Genomic DNA, 24,578 nt, shown 5'->3' on the forward strand with positions numbered 1-24,578 from the left:
GGTGACCATTCCTTTTATGATGCAGGCTGCCTTCTTGAGGGACTGCCTCCCATGCAGTGGATGGGAGGAACTGATCTCTTGCTGTAACCATGTGCTCTTTTTTCACCTGCTGAATTATTTATGGCTGGACTAGCTGGATTGCACATGGCACGAACTTTCTCCTTGCGCATTTGACAATAAACCTGAACTTGATCCTGTTGGTGTGGAAAATCCTTCTCAAATTCCTACCCAGTTTACATTCACTACAGTTCTTTTTTTAATATTTTATTTACAATTTTAGATCATAGAACATTGATTATAATATATTGATACAAACATTACATGATTCAATGAAACCCCTCCCAACCTCCCTCAACCACACCACTAACACCCTCCCTCCTCCCCTACCCACCTACAAAGAAAGAAGATCATCAATAAATACTTTTGAGCTGCGGAAGTGGAGATATCCACCAAAGCGGAGTGAGAGATCAATTTTTAATACCAAGAATTTTAAAATATGGGCTCCATACTTTTGCAAAAAAAAAATTTATCCCTCAAATTATACGTTATCTTTTCTAAAGGAATACAAGATTTCATTTCACTGCGCCATCTTTTCATGCCTAAAACCAAATCAGATTTCCATGTAATAGCTAAACACTTTTTAGAATCATCCAAAGCCAAACATAAAAATTCAATTTGATACATCGTCAATCTCAACCCTAATTAATATCCCCTAATAAAACTAACATTGGATCAAATGGTAAATTTACTTTAAAACATTAAAAACAATTTGACTTGTAACCAAAAATCTTTAACCTTAGAACAAGTCGAAGTCAAATGAAGGGAAATACATATTTCCTGTCCACACCTGAAACACAGATCTGAAGAACTGAATCCAATTTTCAAAAATTTCTGAGGAGTTAAATACAATTAATGTACAAAATTATATTGTACCAATCTATATCATACATTATTAACCTTAGTTATGTTTTTACACAAATTCCTCCAGACACTTTCATCTACCTATCACTACAGTTCTTGATCCAAACTAATGCGGCTCACACAGATCCAACTTCAGTGAAAACCAGAGTCTAAGGACACATCAATGCCCCAGATCTTCTACTTGCAGAATTACATTTTGCGGGTATCCAGGCAAGTCAACCCAAATTTAGATACAGCTGGTCCTGCAAAAGTGCCGGGTACAGTGATGCCCAGAACAGAAAAGCTAAGAATCAGTTCAAGGGTGACGATTAGGCCGGGTTTGTCAGATTCGAGAGATCCTCTTCTGGCGATCCATCCTGTAGAATGACGATGGTTCCCTTTGTGGGGTTTGATGTGTGCGTACTGGAGTGGCCGTACAGGCCGATCCTTGTCCTAAATTGAGGTTAACTGTGTATCAAATTGAATTTTTACGACTGGCTTTAGCTGTTTCTTGGAAGTACATAGTCATTACTTGGAAATCAGATAACGGATGTAGGGACGGAGAGATGGCACGCTGAAGTGCGTACTTGTATTCCACGTGAGAAAATAACTTGTAATTTACGTAATAAGTATCTTTTTTTGGAAAATATGGAGCCCATTCTTAAACACGTTGGCTTGAAAATGTGAAGGACTCTCTGAAAGCCTCTCCTGTTGGTAAGCTCCAGCTCCATTATTTTTTGAATTGTGACTTTATATTTCTCTTTGACATTCTCCTAAACTTTTTTCTTTTTCTTTTCTTTTGGTGTATTTTGAAGTGGAGGGTGGTTTTAAATATACATCACATGTAGCTTTATTGAATACATTGACGGTCCTGGCTCCTGATCCCATTTCTTATACAGTCTTCTTGTGTTACATTGATGTGGTTTTAAAATTCCTGAATAAAACAATAATAAAAAAGAAGGAACAGCATGTGTGTGAATGTATTTAGGTAAGTACGGGTTGGCCCACCCTCTCGACATCCCCTCTTGGGCCCAATGGTGAGATCCAAGTTGGCTGGGGGAAGGTTCTGTTGCAGTGAATGGCTAGACCGAGCTTCAATGCAAGGGATGCCCTTTCCGCGCTTCACGGCACGTGCTTACTCAATGGCCGTTGACCCCACGAGAGGGTTCGTCCACCCTATGACAGGACTTGTTTCTCATCCCCCAGGGTGTCCGGCCACTCTCCACACCAGGCAAGCCTGGTAGGGGGAGTCAGTTTAGTCGCCGGCCGCCCGACCATGCGACAGGTGATCTTTTACATATGAGATTGCTACATAAATCAAAGGGGTTTTTTTAGGGTGGTTAGCTCAACGCAATTACAGTACCATAGACCGGGGTTCGAATCCAGCGCGGTCTGTAAGGAGTTTGTGCGTCTACCCACGACCAGTGTGGGTTTCTTCCAGGTGCTCCGGTTTCCACCTACCATTCAAAAACATACTGGGATTTTAGGTTATGCAAATGTATTTGAGCAGCACGGAGTCATGGGCCGAAAGTGTCTGTTACCTTGCCTTACGTCTAAATTAAAAAATAAATACATTTAAATTTTGTTATCCGGTTGACCATGTCTCACCTCTCTTACTCAAACTGTGATCTGGGCCTGGGTGTCCATGGCAAAGTGAGAAATATTTTTCATTTAAAAACAGCCCAGTAAAGAAAAACACATTCTCCTTTCTAATCATAAATTACACAAATGCCATCTTATGGTATACCTGCACGCCAAATTGTAGCACTCTTGCAACACGCTGTGAGTTTAATGAAGCTAGCCCACGCGGTAGGTTAATGTAAATAAGGTTCACTTTTGTGAGCTCCATACTACTGCGAGAGCTTATTTAGTGCCCTCCGCTTAACAAGCGAACACTTGTCAGGGAGGTGAGTGTTGGGGCCACGCTGGCGGTGGTCCAGAGTGATTGATTGTGAACACTCGGACGGCCTGTGTGTGAAGTTTCTGGAGAAGCCAGTGGAGGCTGCAAACAAGGCAGCTCGACCGCACAGTTCATGGAAGCAGTCTGCCCTTGGGGCCTATTGGAGAACCGTGCCATGCAGAAAGAAATCATTCAGCCCATCATTCTTGGGAAGGAGTTCTCAACCCTATATTCCCCCACCCAGAAAGCCTCGGGCTGACAAACATTGGCAGTCTAAGCACTCCCATTCAATCAATGTGGACCATTGCCAAGGAGGCCTCGATGCTCTCTGTTCCTACAAGGTTTCTCTTGTTAAGTGTAAGGCCACAAAATATACTCGAGTAGGGTTCTCCCAATGCTCTCACAACTTTGTTTATTTCAGTAGATCACGAGGACTAGTTCCATCATATTGGAAATGCTTCTGATTCCATTTGTCCCTTGTTCCTGATGACGGAGAATTCATTGTGTTGCATTCAGAGACCTCTTGTTTTCTGTGCTCTTTTTTGTTAGTGTTTGAAATTGGTGGATTGTTCCCTCAGCTTGCCTTGTGTTCCGAAAAGGAAGTAGACTCCACAATGTCACAATCTTCCCGCAGGGTGGGAGACCTCAGAATCAGAATCAGTTGTCATTATCCTCACGGATCACGGATTCTGCGGCCGCATCACAGCGGAAGTGTTGCTATAAATTGCATTTAAGAATAAATTAGTTAGTTCAAAAAGAGAAAGTGAGGGTGCGTCTGTGGTTCGTTGTTCGTTCAGGAATCTGATGGCGGAGGTCAAGGAGCCGTACTTGTGCCACTGGGTGCTCGCCTTCAGACTCCTTCCCGATGGTAGCAGTGTGAAGAGGGCAAGGCCTGGGGGGGGGGGGGGTGGATCCTTGATGATTGCTGTGTTCCCTGTAGATGCTCTCGATGATGGGGAGAGTTCTGCCTATAATGTACTGGGCTGTGTCCACTACCTTTTGCAGGGCGTTCAGTTGGGAGGTTTGGTGCCCCGTAAAAGGCCGTGATGCAACCAGACAGCATACTTTTACACACACATATGCACATTGTACACAGTGTAGGACAGCAAACATGAGTATCCATTGACAGAAGCCTATCTTGATGGGACAACCTTCTCCCCTCCTTGAATTAGTCTGACAAGTCTCCTTTGACGGCATCCAATGCAACAATATCTTTTTTCCCCAATAAAAATTAAACATTAAACATTAGAGCACTGTACAGGCCCCTCAGCCCTCCATGTTGTGCCAAACCATATAAAAGTGCTAAACTCTCCACTTTCCTTTCATCCATGTGCCAATCTAATCATCTTTTAAAGGCCCCTAATATTTTAGCCTCTACCACCACTCCTGGAAAGGCATTCCAGGCCTCATCAACTCTCTGTGTAAACAAAAAAAAACATCCCCCTGTTACTTCTTTCCCTTAATCTTATACACGTGTCCTCTCGTGGTTGTCGTTCCCACTCTAGGAAACAGATACAGGCTGTCCAACCTATCTGTGCCTCTCATCATTTTGAAGACCTCAATCAAGTCCCCTCTCATCCTTCTAAGGTCCAAGGAGAAAAATCCCAGCTTTGCCAACCTTGCCTCATAAGACACACCCTCCAATCCAGGCAACATCCTGGTAAATCTCCTCTGCACCCTTTTCATAGCCTCCACATCCTTCCTATAATGAGGCAACCAGAACTGGACACAATTCTCCAAATGTGGTCTCACTGGAGACTTATAAAGCTGCAACATGACTTCTCTACTCATACACACTCCCCCCATTAATGAAGCCCAGAGTCCCATCGGCTTTTTTAACTATCCTATCAATCTGAGCGACTATCTTGAGGGATGTATGGATGTGAACCCCAAGATCCCTCTGTTCATCCATGCTTTTAATTAACTGACTGTTAACCCTGTCTTTTTGATTTGTCCTGCCCAAATGCATCACCTCACACTTGTCCGGAATGAACTCCATTTGCCATTTTTCTGCCCAACTCTCCATCCTGTCTACGTTCTCTTGCAATCTCTGACCACCTTCAGCTCCATCTACAATTCCTCCAGTCTTCGTGTCATCCGCAAACTTACTCATCCAACCTCCTGTATCATCCTCCAGATCATTTATAAAAACCACGAAGGGCAAGGGACCGAGAACGAATCCCTGTGGCCCTCCACTAGTCACTGCTCCCCATGCATTGTACCTCCCTTCCACCTGTCTTCTTCCTGCAAGCCAATTATTTATCCAGTCAACCAAGGTTCCACTGATCCCACGCCTCTTGACCTTCCGGATGAGTCTCTTGTGGGGGACCTTATCAAACGCCTGACTGAAGTGCATACAGGCCACATCTACTGCCCTACCCTCATCAATTTCTTTCGTCACTCCCTCAAAGAACTCAATTAGGCTCGTAAGGTATGACCTTCCCTTTCCAAAGCCACGCTGACTATTCTTGACTATTCTGGATGTTGGATCCTATCCTTCAGAATCATTTCCAATAGTTTACACACCACTGACGTGAGACTCACTGGCCTATAATTCCCAGGATTCTCCTTATTAACATTTTTAAACAAAGGGACTACATTTGCCATTTTCCAATCCTCTGGCACCTCCCCCGTAGACAAAGAGGGTCCAAAGACAAGAGTTAATGCTCCTACAATTTATTTTCTTACCTCCCACAGCAACCTAGGATATATCTCATCCGACCCTAGAGACTTATCGATCTTTATGTTATTTAGAAGATCTATCACTTTCTCTTCCATAATCACCTGCTCTATTTCGACTTCATCCTGATCAAGGACCTTTCCTCTTGTAAATACTGATGCAAAGCATTCATTCAGGACCGCCCGACCTCTTTTGCTTCTCGGCACATGTTGCCTCTTTTATCTTTTAGTGGCCCTATCTTCACTTTTTCATCTTTCTATTTTTTTTACATGTGCATAGAACACCTTGGGGTTATCCTTAATCCTACCTGCCAAAGCCTTTTCATGCCCCTAATTTCTTTCTTAAGTTCCTTCCTGGCTTCTATATAGCCCTATCTCTGTCTAAGAACAGCAATAGTCCAGGTGTGGCCTCACCAACACTCTAAACAACTGGAATAAAATCTCCTTATGCTTGAACTCCAGCCTTGCACAATAAAGGGAAATGTTCTGTTTCAGCCTCCTGAACTACTGGTTGGACTTGCTTGCTAAGATTTTGTGATTCATCTGCTCGAACACCTAGATCTCTCTGAACTTCGCTGATCTCTCTCCAGTTAGATAATAATCACCTTCCTATTCCTCTTGCAGAGATGCTCTGCATTAAAAAAAAACCCACTGGCCTGTATCCCATTGGTGTCCTCTGTATAGTATTTCTGTATCAGCAGAACCCTGGCATTGTGTTCCCTCCTGCAGGCCCCGGTGACTAATGGAGGGCCAAAGCCCAACCCCTGGGGTATTCTACCCAAGAACCAACCCCTGAGGTGTTTTAGTGAAAAAACAATGCTGGAGAAACTCAACAGTGAACTTCATAGTGCAAAGATGAAGGTACATAACCAACATTTTGGGCTTGAGCCCTTCTTAAATTTAAAATAAATTAAATTTAGACCAACAGCAACAGGCCCTTTCAGCCCATGAATCCTTGCCGTCCACTTGACACCCCATTAATCTACACCTCCAGTCCGTTTTGAAAAGTGGGAGGAATCCAGAGCCCCCGGGGCAAAACCCATGGAGACACCGGGAGAATGTACCAATTCCTTTGCAGACAGCGCGGGATTCGAACACCGGTCCCGATCGCTGACGTTCTGCTAACTACTATACCAACCGTGCCACCCCTTTCATCGAGATATGATATGCTGACCTATTCATCCCTCCAGCCTGCGAAGGACCCGTTCATTCCAACTCTCCTTGTGACGGCCAGTTTTTAAATCCATTCTAACGCACCTCCTCCAGTCCCTCAGGCACTTGATACATTCTCTTCTGTTGCACTTTTGGAAATCTGAAGACAGAATTAGAATCCAGTTTATTTGTTATTATTCATAACCAGCTGCAAAATTTGCTATAATTTACATTTTCATCTATATGCTATTAAATAAAAGTGCAAAAGAGGAGACAAAAAGTGGGGCTCATTGATCATTCAGGAATCTGATGGCAGCGGGGAAGAAGCTGCCCTTGTGCTGCTGAGTGCTCGTCTTCAGGCATTGTTCAGTGGGAAGAGGGGATGGCCTGGGTGGTGTGGGTCTTTGAGGATAGAGGCTGCTTTCTTGAGGCACCACCTCTTTTAGACGTATTTAATGGAGTGATGCCCATGGTGGTGCAAGCCGAGTTCACAACTCTGTCGCTTTTCTCCTGTCGAGCGCATTGGCACCTCAGTAACAGACTGTGGTGCAAACAGTCAGAATGCTCCCCACGGTACACCTGCAGAAATTTACGAGAGTCTTTGGTGACATCCCAAATCTCCTCAAACCCCTGACCAAGTTTTGCTACTAAATGAGCCTTTTTCTTGAGTGCCTCGACAGGTAGGCCCCAGGATAGATCTTTAGAGATGTCGACACCCAGGAATGGTTTGCATTCTCCTGATTTCTCCCTCATGAAGTCGGTTCCTTAGTTTTGCTAATTTTGAGGGCAAGGTTGTTTTTTTGCGGCAACATTCAACGAGCTGATCTCTCTCTCTCCTGGACGCTTCCTCATTGTCGTCTGTGATTCTGCCGACAACTGTGGTGTCATTTGCAAATATGTAAATGGTATCTACTTCCCTAATTTTATCTTCAAAGAATTTGAGCAAAATTATCAAACACATTTCATAAAACGTTCATAAGGATTTGGTTATATTTTGGTCTGAAATGACATTTGGACTCTGTACTGATGTCACATCAAACATACAGGCTTGGTAGTTAACTGCCCTCTGTAAATTGTCCCTTGTGTATTGGAAAAACCCAACACCCAACCCCAACCAACCAATTTTCCCCTGCAACCGCTGCAACCGTGTCTGCCTGTCCCGCATCGGACTTGTCAGCCACAATCGAGCCTGCAGCTGACGTGGACATTACCCCTCCATAAATCTTCGTCCGCGAAGCCAAGCCAAAGAAAAGATTGGTATTGTAGAATCTGGGAGGAGCTGATGAAACAAAAATTAACGTATAATTAGTATAGATGGATGATTGATGGTTGGAATGGATTCAGTGGGGGGAAAAAAAAGACTAATTTTTTTTTGTATCCAATTTGTCAGTCTGCCTGATATCCTCAACCTGGGACCAGCCTCACAGTCATGGATTTATACAGCACGAAACAGTCTGACTCATCCCTGCTGACAAAAGTCCTATTTGCCCATATGCCTCCCAACCTTTCCTCCCCATGTAGCTGTTCAAATGATGTAATCGTCTCTGCCCTTCCACTTCCTCTGGCAGCTCGTTCCAGACACCTACCAGCTCCCCTTTAAACCTCTCCCCTCTCCCCTTAAATCTATGCCCTCTAGTTTTAGACTCCCCATATTAGAGGAAAAAGACTGTAACGACTTACCTCAACTATGACCCATTATAAACCTACGACCGTGTGGCCAGGCACAATTCCAATGCCATCTACAAGTTCGCTGATGACACCAGAGTTGTCGGCAGAATCACAAACGGCAATGAGGAAGCGTCCAGGAGGGAGATAGAGCAGCTCGTTGAATGATGTAGCAGCAACAACCTTGTGCAAAACCAAGGAGATGATTATGGACTTCAGGAAGGAGTCAGGGGAACACGATCGAGGGCTCAGTAGTGGAGAGGGTCAAGAACTTCAAATTCCTGGGTGTCAACATCTCCAAGAATCTATGCTGGAACCTCCATGTTGATCCAATCACTAAGAAAGCCCGCCAGCAGCTAAGGTGTCTGAGGTGGTTCGGTATGGCATCGAAAATTCTCATAAACGTCTGCAGGTGGAGAGCATTCTGGCTGGTTGCATCGCTGCCAGTTATGGAGGCACCACCTGTCAGGACAACACCTGCAACATCGCAGTCACCAGATTTCACTCCATCTATCCCCCACCACCCAGGCCTTGCCCTCTTCACTCTGCTACCATCGGGAAAAAGGTACAGGAGCCTAAAGACGAGCACTCAGCGGCACAGGTTCAGCTTCTACCCCGCTGCCATCAGATTCCTGAATAATCAATGAACCAAAGACACTGCCTCACTTTGACTTTTTGTGCCCTATTCTTATTATTATTTTATTTTTTATAGTAATGTCGTAAGGCGGTTATGAAGCTGCCGCAAAACACTGAATTTCATGACGTGTTCATGGCAATAAATGCTGATTCTCTTTCTGACCCTTCATGAATTTATAAACCTCTACAATGTCACCACTTTGGTCCAGAGAGAAAAGTTTCTGAGGTTCCTTTTATTGTCACGCAATAACACATCAAAAATGTAACCTTCTGTCTGCCTTAAGGCAAAGAGTCGCCATGAGTCCGCCGCCCCTAGTGAGAAGAGAAAGAGAAGCAAAAGAGAGCCCCTTCAGAGTGTCCATGGATTCGCCTCCAGCGCTCCCGCAGCCTCTCCAGCTGCACAGGCTCCTGTTCGCTCCATCGGCCACCAGAGCTCCGGATCCAGAACTCCAACACGATCAGGAAGACCTCAGCTCCCGAGGCCCTTTGGGAGCCTTTCTTCCCCTTAATGCCCTCTTGAATCTCAGTGGCAATCTTATTGCACCTTCTTAATGCACAAGTATAAAGTCTTAACAAGATATAGGAGAGACACAGGCCCTTCCCCATCGAGCCTATTCGCTAATCCAGTATTAATTCCATTTTATTCTCCTCGCTTTTCTGTCATCTCCCTCCCCACCACCAATGCTGACCAATGAAAACTTACCTTGCCATCCAAGTCAACACCAATAGTGTACCTTCCACTGAAGTTGAACCGATTGCCCTGCAAACACTTGGATCGTGCCTTCCTTCGTAAGCGGCGCAGTTACCGTATGGGTTAGCGCGACACTATTACCGCGCCAACAACCCGGGTTCAAATCCTATGCTTGTCTGCAAGGAGTTTGTAAGCTCTCCCTATACCTCGTGGGTTTGCTCCGGTTTCCTCCGATGTTTCAAAGACGTACAAGGGTTGGTAGGTTAATTCTCCCTCGTGTGTTGGCGTTGTGGAATCTGGGGAGAGCGGATGCAAGTGCGGGGAGAACTTTCAAAAAGGATCAGCGTATAATTTGTGTAAATGGGTTGTTGATGGCTGCCATGGATTCATGGCATGATGAATAATGAGCAAAGGAAGAATCCTCAAATGATTGAGTTTGTTGTTGAGGCGTCTGATGGGGAGCAGCTGTGGCGAGTCTTGTGGCACTGATACCTTTTTCCCGATGGCAGCAGCGAGAACCGAGCGTGTGCTGGGCGGTGTGGATCCTTGATGATTGCTCCTGCCCTCTGCTGGAAGATGGTGGGGAGGGTTTTGGCCTGAAACGTCCTGGGCTGCGTCCACTACTTTTTGCAGGGCTTTACGCTCGGTGGGATATTGGTGTTCCCATACCCAGCCGTGATTCAGCCGGTCAGCGCACTTCCCACCTGTGGTGATACATTTCCTCCATTGTATATAGGTATGGTTGACTGCTGTATATATGCAGCTGGCCCGCCCACTGATGACTCCTACCCTATGCCTCCTCCCCCGTGGTCCTGGGCCATAAAGGTCGAGCCACCTTTCCCTTCCCTCCATTCCTATACCTGGATCTGGGCCAACAAAGTTCTTCTGTACATCTATCGTTCCCTCAGCCTAGTTTTTGTGGTTACTGGTAGTGCCCTACAACACCACACATCTATAGACATTTACCAAGGTTTCTAATAACAACCTGAACCTTTGCAAGCTCTTGAGGAAGTACAGTGGAGGATGGCGGTTCAATGGGATGTTCAAAGGATTCTTGAATGTCAGAAAAATAGAGGGTTATGGGTGTGAGGCAAGGTAAGATTTGATTGCTGTGGAGTACAATAACCTAGGTCAGCACAACATAGTGGGCTGTATGGCCTTTACATACTGTGTGGTTATGCTCCGTGCAACATACAAAAAAGAATGTGCTGGAGGGACTCAGATGGTCAGGCAGCTAACATGCAAAGCAGTAGACTGTCGACGTTTCATCCAAAACCATTCATCAGGAATGGTGTTATGAGCACAGAGGACCCCAAAATCCAACAGCAATACATATTCACCGGGACAAATGGTTACTTAAACAAAAGTTGCTTTTAATTATCTTTAAACATGAAAATAGAATCAAACTTTAACTTATCATTATTGACTTAACTAACCTAACTTAGCCCCCTTCTAATTCTAAGCGCACGTGTGTGTGATGTGTGTGTAAGTTCAGAAAAGTTCTTTGGTTCACAGTCCAATCTCACTTCTCATTCCTCCAAGTTCACTGGTTGCAGGCAATTCTTATACTGTGCACAGAATTTAACATTTATAAAGTTCACCAGGCTTTGGTGCTTGAAAGGTAAATGGTTACCGCTCAGGAAGGTTCTTGTCAGTTTTCAGAGAGAGATTTGTTGTTCCAGGACATCCACAACTGATTCCTTTTGAATCAACCACTCCAGTGTCTTGCTGACGAAACCTGCCCTCCTCAGGGTTCTCCAGATGATAACCTCTTTCTTCATGTCACCACAGAGTGCCTTTCTGTTTCTCCTATTCCAAGTAAAACATTAGACGGCTAGTCCTCTCCTCTTGCATGAACCACAAGGGCTTTGACCAGGCTGAACAAAGCACTTATACACCCATCTTCCATTTGGGGCTTGCCACCTTATTCTGTTCCAGTCCCAGCTGCTTCTACGGCTGTAACACTGTAGAAGTGATCTCTGTGTCTGTCTGTCTGTCTCTCTCTCTCTCAGAGAAAGTCTGTTTGACTCTCTCTGCTTCCAAAACCATATGACCCTCTTAGAACAATTCCAGACAATCTGCAGCTCCGACAAGATCTTTCATCTGTTGCCTTTTTTAAACAACAAACCATCAGTGAAGTCTCTTGGGCACTCTCCAAAGCTCTTGCAGAAGCTGTGGAGCCGATATGTCTAGCATTAGCTGAGCTCCAGTATTTCAAATAAGATCTGTTTAAAAGTGACCTACACTAACAAACCCTTCCCAATTTCTGTCCCAAAAAACACATCTATATCCGCTGTCACAATGGGAAAGACTGTGCAGATAGAAGAGTGGAAGATGGGGTTGGGAGCACAGGCAGACAGGTGAGAGGGAGAAGGGGCATAGGGCTGAGATAGATGCACTCTGATGGGAGGAAGAAAGTGGGTAAGGGATTGCTTAAGGGTGGGATGTGGGTGGAAAGAAAAAGTTTGAAACCACTGTTTTAATCGTACCTCATTGACTCATTATGTGCACAGTTTCAGAACTCCAAAGGAAATGGACCAACGACAATTTTTCTGAAGCAGAATATTTCATTAACAATTGGGTCTTGAGCAGTGATTCTCAACCTTCCCTTCCTCCTCACATCCCACCTTAAGCAATCCCTTACTAATCATAGAGCACTGATGGCCTCGGGGTCACTTCAAGTGGGATGTGCGTGGAAACAAAAAGGTTGTAACCACTGCTGTAAAACATTTACCCCACAACCTCTTCACAGCAATATCTTTGCCCATACTCTCAACTACCCCAATGTTTCAACAGCGGCATGTTTCCCTGCTGAATCTGCTTCTCGCAGAGTTTTTCTACCTTTAAGAAAATGTGTTATAAATGCAAATTGTTTTTGTGGTTTCCGCAAGCAAAACAATTGAATTAGTTCCCCTTTTCCACTGAATGACTGGGTTATTTCATTCTGTTCTTCATCAGCATGTTTGCGACCGCATCTGCCTCCTTTCCATTCCCAACCCCAAGTTGTTTTTGAAAACCCAAAACCTGAGCCCTTTGCCGGGAATGTGGAAAGGTTGGGGCAAGGAGGGAGGGGGAAGAGCACAGATGGGAGGGTTAGAGGAGAAAGAAACTGAGAAGTGAAAGGGAGAGAGAGAGGGGGTTTAGCTCTCCGATAGGAGAAGGAAGGGGGTGGAGAGCTGGAGGAATGGAGACAGAGGTGGTCAACCACATTAGTGAGTCACATAGAGTGCAGATTGGGTAACAGCAGAGACTTCCTCGCTGAAGGAAATTTTTTGGGCCAGATTTGTTTCTCCAACAGACCAGTTGTTGCACAACCACCATCACTGATTCTGGGTTTACATAGAATATTACAGCACACAAACAGGTCCTTCAGCCCTTCTAGACTGTGCCAAACTACTATTCTGCCTTGTCCCATTGTCCTGCACCCTCCCATCCATGTCGCTGTCCAAAGTGAGTTAGTTACTGGAATTTGGACCTGTCCAGAGTTCTGGTAGTTGATCGAGTAGCCTACTGACTGCTGCTATACTTCTCTGCTGGGATAATGTGGACAGGGAGTTGGCGCACCGCAGGGGTCACAGCGGAAGCAGAATTTGAAACAACTCATCTCTGGTTGGTTGGTCGCCGGCGCTGGAACAAGTGAAGTGGGTGAACTCTGGAAGTCAGGGGTAAATACAGAGAGATGGGAAAGAGACTTCAAGGGTACGTGTGGAAAAAAAAACCTGCACTTCTGTATCACCTTCACGTCCCTGGATGTCCCAGAATTCAATGCAGCCGGTGCAGTGTGGTCACTGTAGGAAATGGGGTAGTTAAGCTGTGCACAGTGAGATCCCACGGGGGGGGGGAGGGGTTCAGTTCTGGTCATGTCTGAAAAGATATGATTGAATCATTCATGTGAACGTAAGGGCCTCAGTTTAATATCTCATCCCATTGATGGAGCACTTTTGAAGTGTCATACAGTTATTGCTTTAAGATTTTTTTTGTACGTAAATGTAAATAGTTGTTATTTTGAATTTATCATCCGATTTTTAATTTAATATACATCACTGCAGTTATTATTTATATTCAAAGATCCCTGCTTGGCTTCACCAAGTAAGAATTTCAGTGCATATGTACCCTGCACAATTTGTATGACAGTAAAAATAAACTCATGAAGTCCCATGGAACATTACAGCATAGAAACAGGCCATTTGGCCCTTCTATTCTGTGGCTACTTGTGCTTTCCTCATACATTGACGGTGGCTCAGGGCTGAACCCATACAACATTAGAGCTCAGAAACGTGTCCTATGACCCTTCTAGTCTGTGCCAAACTATTATTTTGCCTCGACCCACTGACCTACACCTCGTCCATATTCTTCCATACCCGTCCCATCCATCTACCTGTCCAAATTATTTTTTTTATAGGCTAAGATTGAGCCTGACATCGCCAATTTTCAGCTGGCAGCTCATTCCACACTTCCACCATACCCTGTAAAGAAATTCCCTCTAAAATTCCCCTTAAACTTTTCCCTTTTCAACCTTAACCCTTTAGTATGCATCTCACGTAACCTCAGTGGAAAAAGTCTTCTCGCATTATGTTTACACTGTCTTCTTTGGCTTGGCTTCGCGGACGAAGATTTATGGAGGGGGTAAAAAGTCCACGTCAGCTGCAGGCTCGTTTGTGGCTGACAAGTCCGATGCGGGACAGGCAGACACGATTGCAGCGGTTGCAAGGAAAAATTGGTTGGTTGGGGTTGGGTGTTGGGTTTTTCCTCCTTTGCCTTTTGTCAGTGAGGTGGGCTCTGCGGTCTTCTTCAAAGGAGGTTGCTGCCCGCCAAACTGTGAGGCGCCAAGATGCACGGTTTGAGGCGTTATCAGCCCACTGGCGGTGGTCAATGTGGCAGGCACCAAGAGATTTCTTTAGGCAGTCCTTGTACCTCTTCTTTGGTGCACCTCTGTCACGGTGGCCAGTGGAGAGCTCGCCATATAACAGGATCTTGGGAAGGCGATGGTCCTCCATTCTGGAGACGTGACCCATCCAGCGCAGCTGGATCTTCAGCAGCGTGGACTCGATGCTGTCGACCTCTGCCATCTCGAGTACTTCGACGTTACACTGTGACGCTGCCGCAAAACACCGAATTGCATGGTAATAAATCCTGATTTACTCTAACTATACGCATTAAAATCTCCCCTCATTCTTCTATGTTCCAGGGAATAAAGTCCCAGCCTTTTTAACCTTTCCCTGTAACTCAGTTCCTGAAGTCCCAGAAACATCCTCGTCAATCTTCTCTGCCTTCTTTCAATTCTATTGGTATCTTTCATGTAGTTCGGTGACCAAAACTGCTCACAATACTTCAAATTTGGCCTCACCAATGTCTTACACGCTCATCCCAACTCCTGTTTTCAATACTTTTATTTTTCATGGCCAATATACCAAAAGCTGTCTTTATGCTGCTACAGTAGGTTTTAATTTTCAAGAAAAAACCTGTTCAGTTGCAACATTAGTAAGAATTTTGGTGCATATGGTACAAATTGTATGACAATAAACAATAAACCTGTAAACTTGCTTTTACTATTGAACTCTCCCACCTCGTTAAGACCATAAGCATAGGAACAGAAATAGGCCATTCAGCCCATCAAGTCTGCCCTGCATTCAATCATGAGCTGATCCATTTCCCACTCAGCCCCACTGCCCAGCCTTCTCCTTTGATGCCCTGGCTAATCAAGAGCTCTGCCTTAAATAAACTCAGTGATCCGGCCTCCACAACTCCCCGTGGCAGCAGTTACCACAGATTGACCACCCTTTGCCTAAAGAAATTCTTCCTCATCTCTGTTCTAAGTTTGACGCTCTTCAGTCCTGGAATTGTGCCCTTTTTTTTTAAAGACTCTCCCACCATGGGAAATAACCTTTCTACATTTATACCGTCCATGCCTTTCAACATTCAAAATGTTTCAATGAAATCCCCACTCATTCTCCTAAATTCCAATGAGTGTAGGCCAAGAGCCAGCATCAAACTGTCTTCGTATGATAACCCTTTCATTCCTGGAATCATCCTTGTAAACCCTCTCTGAACCCTCTCCAATGTCAGCACATCCTTTCTTAAATGAGGAGCCCAAAAGTGCTCACAATATTACAAGTGAGGTCTCACCAGGGGTGGGCAACCTTTTTTTTCAAAAACAAAACTCACATTATTCCCTATGTCATAGGTGCTCTGTGAATAGTAAGGGATTGCTTAAGGTGGTATGTGGGTGGAAACAAAAAGGTTTGAAAACGACTGTTTTTAATCGTAACTAATTGACTCGTTATGTGCGCGGTTTTGTAACTCCAAAGGAAATGGGTCAATGACAATTTTTCTCAAGCAAAAGATTTCAGTAACAATTGGGTCTAGAGCCAGTGATTCTCAACCTTCTCTTCCCACTCACATCCCACCTGATGGCATAGGGATTATTTAAAGTGGGATGTGAGTGGAAAGGAAAAGGTTGTAAACCTTCGCTCTTTAAGGTCTTTCCTCCACCTCCTCCACTCCTGGGAAAGCAGTCCAAGCCTGATAGTGACCAGACTCTGTGGGTTGGATTGGCTCTGGTCTACAACCTCTCTGAGGACATCGAACATTGCAGCACAGTACAGGCTGCTCAGCCCTCAATGTTGTGCCTTCCATAAAAAGAATACTAAACCCTTCCTACCTCATCACCCTCTAATTTTCTTCCATCCATGTGTCTAAGAGTTTCTTAAATGCCTATAATGTTTCAGCCTCCACCACTGCCCCTGGTAAGGCATTCCAGGCCCTCACAACTTCCTCTGATGTCTCCCCTAAACTTTTCTCCCTTCACTTTGTGGAGATGCTCCCTGGTGTGTGCTATTCCTTGGTGTTCCCCTAGATGTTCCCTGGTGTTTGCTATTCCTGCCCTGGGAAAAAAAGGTGCTGGCTGTCCTCCTTAACTATGCCTCTCAGAATCTTGAAGACCTCTATTGTCATCTTTCATCTTCGCTCCAAAGAGAAAAGTCCCAGCTCTGATAACCTTGCCTCACAAAACTTATTTTTCAATCCAGGCCATATCCTGGTAAATATCCTCTGCACCCTTTCCATAGCTTCCACATCCTTCCTGTAATGAAGTGACCAGAACTGGTCTCATCAGAGATTTGTAGAGTTGCAACATGACCTCTCGACTCTGGAACACAATACCCCGACTAATGAAGCCCAGCATCCCGTAGGCCTTCTAAACTATCCTACCAACTTGCGCGGAAACCTTGAGAGATGTAGGGATTTGGAGCCTCCTGGGTTGCGTAGGACTGGTGCACAAACCACTTCGGGGTCAAGGTCCCAACATCGGACAAAGGGAATGGACAAGGCATTTCACTTGCGGCAAGTGGCTGATTTTCAGGGACCCATTTCAATCTTGACATCGTGCTTGACCTTTGAGTGGGGAGCTGAGATTTACCTGGATTGGAGAACAAGTCTTTGAACAATGCAGATAGAGAGGCAACTTTAATAGTGGTGTATAAAAGCAGGAGATGGAGCCACCACCTTTTTCCCAGTGCGTCAATGGCCAATACCAGAGAATCTCTGCACAAGGTGAGCGAAGGAAAGTTTAGGGCACTGGTTCTCAACCTTTCTTGCTTTAAGGCCCACCTAGCTTCTGGCCTAACATGCCATGGACAACTAGTGGGCCAACAACTGAGCAATATTTTCAAGCCTGTGGAAAGAGAATCGGTTAATGGTTCAGGTTGCCTTGTCAGAGCTTATTTCTATGCTAACTACGGTATATACTCGTGTAATAGTCAACCCCCTCCCCCACCCCTTTAATTTTTGGACCCAACTGTCCACCCATCCAAGCTCTCAACCCATCCCAACCATGAACCTTCTCCTCGGCTGCCCAACCGTCCATGCTCTCGATACCTTGAATGCAGATCCTGGCGACCCACCCCCCCCCCACCCCCCGCTTATCTGTGCTCCTGAAACCCCCAATCGCAGATCCTCACTCCAGCCACCCGTTCACCGGAGCTTCCGAAGCTCCGAACGTGGATGTACCACCCGGTGTCAACCATCCGAGCTCCCAATGATGCAGGTACTCACTGCGGTCATAGTATGACCCATGCAAAAGACGACCCTCCCCTTCCAAATTTGACCCCAAAAAATTGGTTAAAAAAAAAATCGGCACAGTTGATGTAGCGGTTAGCGCAACAGCTTTACAGCGCCAGCGATCGGGACTGGGGTTTGAATCCCGCGCTGTCTGTAAGGAGTTCATATGTTCTCCTCGTGTCTGCATGGGGTTTTCCCCCCAGGGGCTGCCGGTTTCCTCCCACTGTTCGAGACGTACCTGGGATGTAGGTTAATTGGGTGTAAATTGGGCGGCTCATGGGCCGAAAATTACACGAGTATATATGGTTGTAGTTTTGTTAAAGTAACCATAAGCCTTTTGTTTTTTAAAAAAAGGTGGTAATAAGGTGCACCTTTTTAGCAAGGAAAGGTGACTTGGGAATGAGCTGCAAATTGGGTTGGGTTAAGTTCAGTGCAAAAGTTGTTCATGGTTCTATGTTTCACCAACTCATACTGCTAGGTGCTCTTGATCTCTGCTTGGTCCTCTTTCCTCCTAACCTTGTTGCAAAAACAAAAGCTTTCAATGTGAAATAGCTAGGGCAGCAAAGACTCGAGTCTTAACCATAGAACCATTTACGGAGCGGAAACAGGCCATGTTGGCCTTTCGAGTCCGCCCCGGTTCATTGATTTTGTGCGCCCTCTTCAGGCATTGGTCCTGGTAGATCTTCATTCAATAACGACGGACGAATTACTACTTTGGGTCCTTTATCTAATTTAAAGTATGTTATTTAACATTTTTAAAGACCCAGGTGGAAACGTGCTCTGGCCCACCAGTGAACCATGACTCACTGGTTGAGAACCACTTGTTTATGGGCTAAGTCAGAAGTCAGTCTTTTACCCAGAGAGTGGTGGGTAAATGCCTGGAATGCATTGCCAGGATTAGTGATGGAGGCTGGTAAAGGTTCCATTATTATCACGTAATACTAGATTTAGAGCAGTGGTTCTCAACCTTTTTCTTTCCACTCACATCCCACTTTAAGTAATCCCTAGGCCATCGGTGCTCTGTGATTAGTGAGGGATTGCTTAAAGTGGGATGTCGGTGGGAAGGGAAGGTTGACAATCACTGCTCTAGACCTAATTGCTTGAGAAAAATTGTCATTAGCTCACTTCCTTTGGAGTTCTGAAACCGTGCACATAATGAGTCAATTGGGTACAATTAAAACAGTGGTTTTCAAAGCTTTTCTTACCACCCACATCCCACCTTAAGCAATCCCTTACTAATCACAGAGCACCGATGGCATAGGGATTACTTAAAGTGGGATGTGAGTGGAAAGAAAAAGTTTGAGAACCTCTGAATATATGAAAGACTTTAACGACCAGGGGGGTCACCACTTTGTCCAGTGCCCCTCACAGAATCCTATCGCACCTGGTGTTCCTAGGCGGTCTCCCCTCCAAGTACTGACCAGGCCTGAGCTTGCTTAGCTTCTGAGATCAGACAATCTCAGGCATATTTAGGCTATTAGACAATAGAGGACATTTAAAAGATTCTTGGATGTAAGAAAAAATAGAGGGTGTGAGGCAGGGAAGGGTTCTATTGCTGTGGAGCACGTTAATATAGGTCAGCACCACATAGTGGGCTGAAGGGCCTGTACAGTGATTTTCTAAGCCTATGGGCAGACTGGTGCCAGGTTTGACTCAGTGGCAAGGGACAGGTCAGGGAAAAATGCGACCAGGTAACAGATTGGAATGTTCCTCAAGTCCACAAGGTGATCTCTACCCACAGAAGATGGTGAGGTTTTGAGGGCATTTTCTGGGCATGGATATCAGGTCTGTGTTTGTATCTTGTTAATGACAGTAAAGTTATTAAATTTTAAATTTTTAATGTAGACATAAATACAACGCGGTAACAGGCCATTTCGGCCCACGAGTCTGTGCCACCCAATTTACACCCCATGAACCTACACTCACCAGTACGTCTTGAATGGTGGGAGGTAACCAGAGCCCCTGGGGAAAGCCCACACATACATGGGAGAACGTACAAACAGCGTGGGATTCGAACCCCAGTCTCGTCCCAATCACTGGTGCTGTAAAGGCATTGTGCTAACCGCTACGTCAACCATGCCATTCCTGTTATTCGGAATTCAAGTAACTGGCAGCCTCAAGCAACCAGCAAAAAAATAAACAGGTATAAAATTCAGAAGTTCAACGTCGCTGCCCCCCCATACCCACTCCTTCCAGCAGTTAGTTCACCAATCATGCAATACAGTCTCGAGCAACCACAACATTCATTTCTCTGGCATCTACCAATCCCCATAGGTACTAGATACAGTTTAAAAAAAAATGTATTTAGTAAATGCCTCCAGATCGGGTGTAGAAACTTACTCGAATGAACAGGCCAGGGTTCATCCAAACAAACTGGTCCCTCCCCTGAAGGAAGTTAGCAAGCAGATGGATTTTGCAGCCAGTGTTATTGAAAGGAGCCTCTTATTCCAAACCCTTTTCACTGCTTGAATTTAAATTCCCAGCTGCTGCTTTGGAATTCCAACTTCAGTCACTGATCAATAGTCCTGGCCTCTGGAGATTTGTCTGGGAACTTAACCGCTTCACTGCCTCACCCAGGCAAGTGATGCAACCTCCAATCATTTTAATGTGGGAGCTGAGTCGTCCCAGGGCAGTGGGCAGGCAAACAAGTCCTCCTGCACTTGATGACATTTTATCTAGATTTCATTTTATTTGCTCTTTTAAAAATTTTATTTTCTGTTTTGGTTATTTTTTAAAAATGGAATAGAACTGCAGACACTGGTTTGGCTTTTGGGTCTTAATTGAGCCTTTTGGCCCCTTTTTAATGGGGGAAATTGCAGATCTGATACAGGCATAGAAAATTCCATTTAAGTGTGTAAGTGCCCATAAAATGGATGCATTTAATGGTATCTCTTTCATTAACTCATTTTACAGTGTTGTTTGACCATTTCGTCATCCTCTTCCTCTTTCACTCTTTTATTTATTCCTTTTCTCTCCATCTTTTCTATTTCCATTCTATCTACCTGCCTTTTCCCCTTTCTCTACCCATCCCTTCCCCCCTCTCTCCTTCCCCCCTCTCTCCTTCCCCCCTCTCTCCTTCCCCCCTCTCTCCTTCCCCCCCTCTCTCCTTCCCCCCTCTCTCCTTCCCCCCCTCTCCTTCCCCCCTCTCTCCTTCCCCCCTCTCTCCTTCCCCCCTCTCTCCTTCCCCCCTCTCTCCTTCCCCCCTCTCTCCTTCCCCCCTCTCTCCTTCCCCCCTCTCTCCTTCCCCCCTCTCTCCTTCCCCCCCTCTCTCCTTCCCCCCACTCTCCATCCCCCTCTCTCCTTCCCCCCTCTCTCCTCCCCCCTCTCTCCTTCCCCCCTCTCTCCTTCCCCCCTCTCTCCTTCCCCCCTCTCTCCTTCCCCCCTCTCTCCTTCCCCCCTCTCTCCTTCCCCCCTCTCTCCTTCCCCCCTCTCTCCTTCCCCCCTCTCTCCTTCCCCCCTCTCTCCTTCCCCCCCTCTCATCCTTCCCCCTCTCTCCTTCCCCCCTCTCTCCTTCCCCCCTCTCTCCTTCCCCCCTCTCTCCTTCCCCCCTCTCTCCTTCCCCCCTCTCTCCTTCCCCCTCTCTCCTTCCCCCCTCTCTCCTTCCCCCTCTCTCCTTCCCCCCTCTCTCCTTCCCCCCCTCTCTCCTTCCCCCCTCTCCTTCCCCCCTCTCTCCTTCCCCCCTCTCTCCTTCCCCCCTCTCTCCTTCCCCCCTCTCTCCTTCCCCCCTCTCTCCTTCCCCCCTCTCTCCTTCCCCCCTCTCTCCTTCCCCCCTCTCTCCTTCCCCCCTCTCTCCTTCCCCCCTCTCTCTCCTTCCCCCTCTCTCCTTCCCCCCTCTCTCCTTCCCCCCTCTCTCCTTCCCCCCTCTCTCCTTCCCCCCTCTCTCCTTCCCCCCTCTCTCCTTCCCCCCTCTCTCCTTCCCCCCTCTCTCCTTCCCCCCTCTCTCCTTCCCCCCTCTCTCCTTCCCCCCCTCTCTCCTTCCCCCCTCTCTCCTTCCCCCCTCTCTCCTTCCCCCCTCTCTCCTTCCCCCCTCTCTCCTTCCCCCCTCTCTCCTTCCCCCCTCTCTCCTTCCCCCCTCTCTCCTTCCCCCCTCTCTCCTTCCCCCCTCTCTCCTTCCCCCCTCTCTCCTTCCCCCCTCTCTCCTTCCCCCCTCTCTCCTTCCCCCCTCTCTCCTTCCCCCCTCTCTCCTTCCCCCCTCTCTCCTTCCCCCCTCTCTCCTTCCCCCCTCTCTCCTTCCCCCCTCTCTCCTTCCCCCCTCTCTCCTTCCCCCCCTCTCTCCTTCCCCCCTCTCTCCTTCCCCCCTCTCTCCTTCCCCCCTCTCTCTTTCCCCCTTCTCTAGCTCTCTCTTTCCTCTATCTCTCTCTTCCTTGACTCCTTCGTCCTCCATTTCCTTCTCCAACCAGTTTGCATGACCTCTTCCTCAACTACTCCATTTCCATCTACTTCTTTCACTTTCTCCCTATATCATTGTTGCCCATTTCCCGTCCAACTCTCCCTCTCCATTCTCTGCCTTAGTGCTTTCTCTTTCACTTTCTCTCTGCCCTCCTCCTCCCCACCTTCTCCATACCTCTCACTCCTCTCACCTGTCCATTTTGCCCCTCCCTAATCTCCCCTCCCCAACCTCTCACCTCTCCCCTTTCCCAGCTTCTCCTCTCTCCCCTTGCCCCCTTCCCCAGCCTCTTCCCTTGTCCCCTTCCCCAGCCTCCCCTCTCCCTCCTTCTCCAGCCTCCCCTCCCCATTCACCTCCTTCTCCCCTTCCCTGCCTCTTCCCTTGTCCCCTTCCCAAGCCTCTCCCTCTCTCTCCTTCCCCAGCCTCCCTCTCCCTCCTCCCCCAGCCATCTCCCACTCTCCCCTTCCCCTGCCTCCTCCCTCTCCCCTTCCCCTGCCTCCTCCCTCTCCCCTTCCCCTGCCTCCCTCTCCCCTTCCCCTGCCTCCCCCCCTCTCCCCTGCCTCCCCTCTCTCCCCCGCCTCTCCAGCCTCTTCATGCCTTTCCGCCTTACCTCTCCCTCCCCTTGCCTCCCCTCTCTTCCCCAGCCTCCCCCTCTCTCCCTGCCCCAGCCACCTCCCCTCCCCTGCCCCAGCCTCCCCTTCTCTCCCTCCCCAGCCTCCTCCCCCTCCCCCTCTCGCCCCTCCCCAGCCTCCTCCCTCCCCAGCCACCTCCCCTCCCCTGCCCCAGCCTCCCCCTCTCTCCCTCCCCAGCCTCCTCCCCCGCCTCCTCTCCCCCCCCCCAGCCTCGTCCCCCCCCAGCCTCCTGTCCCCCCCCAGCCCCCTGTCCCCCCCCCAGCCTCGTCCCCCCCCCAGCCTCCTGTCCCCCCGCCAGCCTCCTGTCCCCCCCCCAGCCTCCTGTCCCCCCCCGCCCCCTGTCCCCCCCCGCCCCCTGTCCCCCCCCCGCCCCCTGTCCCCCCCCGCCCCCTGTCCCCTGTCCCCCCCCCAGCCTCCTGTCCCCCCCCAGCCTCCTGTCCCCCCCAGCCTCCTGTCCCCCCCAGCCTCCTGTCCCCCCCCAGCCTCCTGTCCCCCCCAGCCCCCTGTCCCCCCCCAGCCCCCTGTCCCCCTCCGCCTCCTGTCCCCCTCGCCTCCTGTCCCCCCCAGCCCCCTGTCCCCCCCCAGCCCCCTGTTCCCCCCCCAGCCTCCTGTCCCCCCCGCCTCCTGTCCCCCCCGCCTCCTGTCCCCCTCCCCCCAGCCCCCTGTCCCCCCCCAGCCTCCTGTCCCCCCCCCCAGCCTCCTGTCCCCCCCCCGCCCCCCCCAGCCCCCTGCCCCCCCCAGCCCCCTGTCCCCCCCCAGCCCCCTGTCCCCCCCCCGCCCCCTGTCCCCCCCCGCCCCCTGTCCCCCCCCGCCCCCTGTCCGCCCCCGCCCCCTGTCCCCCCCCGCCCCTGTCCCCCCCCGCCCCCTGTCCCCCCCCCAGCCCCCTGTCCCCCCCCCAGCCCCCTGTCCCCCCCCAGCCCCCTGTCCCCCCCCCAGCCCCTGTCCCCCCCAGCCCCCTGTCCCCCCCCCCAGCCCCCCTGTCCCCCCCCAGCCCCCTGTCCCCCCCCGCCCCCTGTCCCCCCCCCAGCCCCCTGTCCCCCCCCAGCCCCCTGTCCCCCCCCAGCCCCCTGTCCCCCCCCCCAGCCCCCTGTCCCCCCCCCCCAGCCCCCTGTCCCCCCCCAGCCCCTGTCCCCCCAGGCCCCTGTCCCCCCCCCAGCCCCCTGTCCCCCCCCCAGCCCCCTGTCCCCCCCCCCAGCCCCCTGTCCCCCCAGCCCCCTGTCCCCCCCCCGCCTCCTGTCCCCCCCCCCGCCCCCTGTCCCCCCCCCGCCCCCTGTCCCCCCCCGCCCCTGTCCCCCCCAGCCCCCTGTCCCCCCCCAGCCCCCTGTCCCCCCCCAGCCCCCTGTCCCCCCCCCAGCCCCCTGTCCCCCCCCAGCCCTGTCCCCCCCCAGCCCCCTGTCCCCCCCCCAGCCCCTGTCCCCCCCCCAGCCCTGTCCCCCCCCAGCCCCCTGTCCCCCCCCAGCCCTGTCCCCCCCCCAGCCCCCTGTCCCCCCCCAGCCCCCTGTCCCCCCCCCAGCCCCCTGTCCCCCCCCAGCCCTGTCCCCCCCCAGCCCCCTGTCCCCCCCCAGCCCTGTCCCCCCCCCAGCCCTGTCCCCCCCCCCAGCCCCCTGTCCCCCCCCCAGCCTCCTGTCCCTCCCCCCAGCCTCCTGTCCCTCCCCCTCCCCCTGCGCCGGCGGAATGGCCGAACCTTGTCCCGTAACCCGCTGCCTCGATCTGCGGCGACGTCCCCGAGTCGGTGGGAGCCGCACAAGAGGAAACGCTCGGACCGACCTCGTCTCCTGCTCTGCCCCGCCCGGCACGGACCCCCCCCCCCCCCCCCCCAGCCCGCGCCCCCCCCCCCCCCCCCGGGCCGGCCAATCAGCTGGCGGGTGGGGCTTCCCC

At 49.3% G+C, this 24,578-nt stretch overlaps 1 long non-coding RNA gene across 1 annotated transcript; it reads right to left on the reverse strand.

Moving 5' to 3' along the window:
- Positions 1–391: 391 nt before the first annotated feature.
- Positions 392–24,475, reverse strand: LOC138759773 (uncharacterized). Its single transcript, XR_011355076.1, has 3 exons — positions 24,385–24,475; positions 6,654–6,791; positions 392–1,834 (listed from the first exon to the last, which is right to left on the reverse strand). It is a non-coding gene; the product is annotated as an uncharacterized lncRNA (long non-coding RNA).
- Positions 24,476–24,578: the final 103 nt, after the last annotated feature.

This window comes from Narcine bancroftii, chromosome 4 (genome assembly GCF_036971445.1).
Source record: "Narcine bancroftii isolate sNarBan1 chromosome 4, sNarBan1.hap1, whole genome shotgun sequence".
Classification (NCBI taxonomy): Eukaryota; Metazoa; Chordata; class Chondrichthyes; order Torpediniformes; family Narcinidae; genus Narcine; species Narcine bancroftii.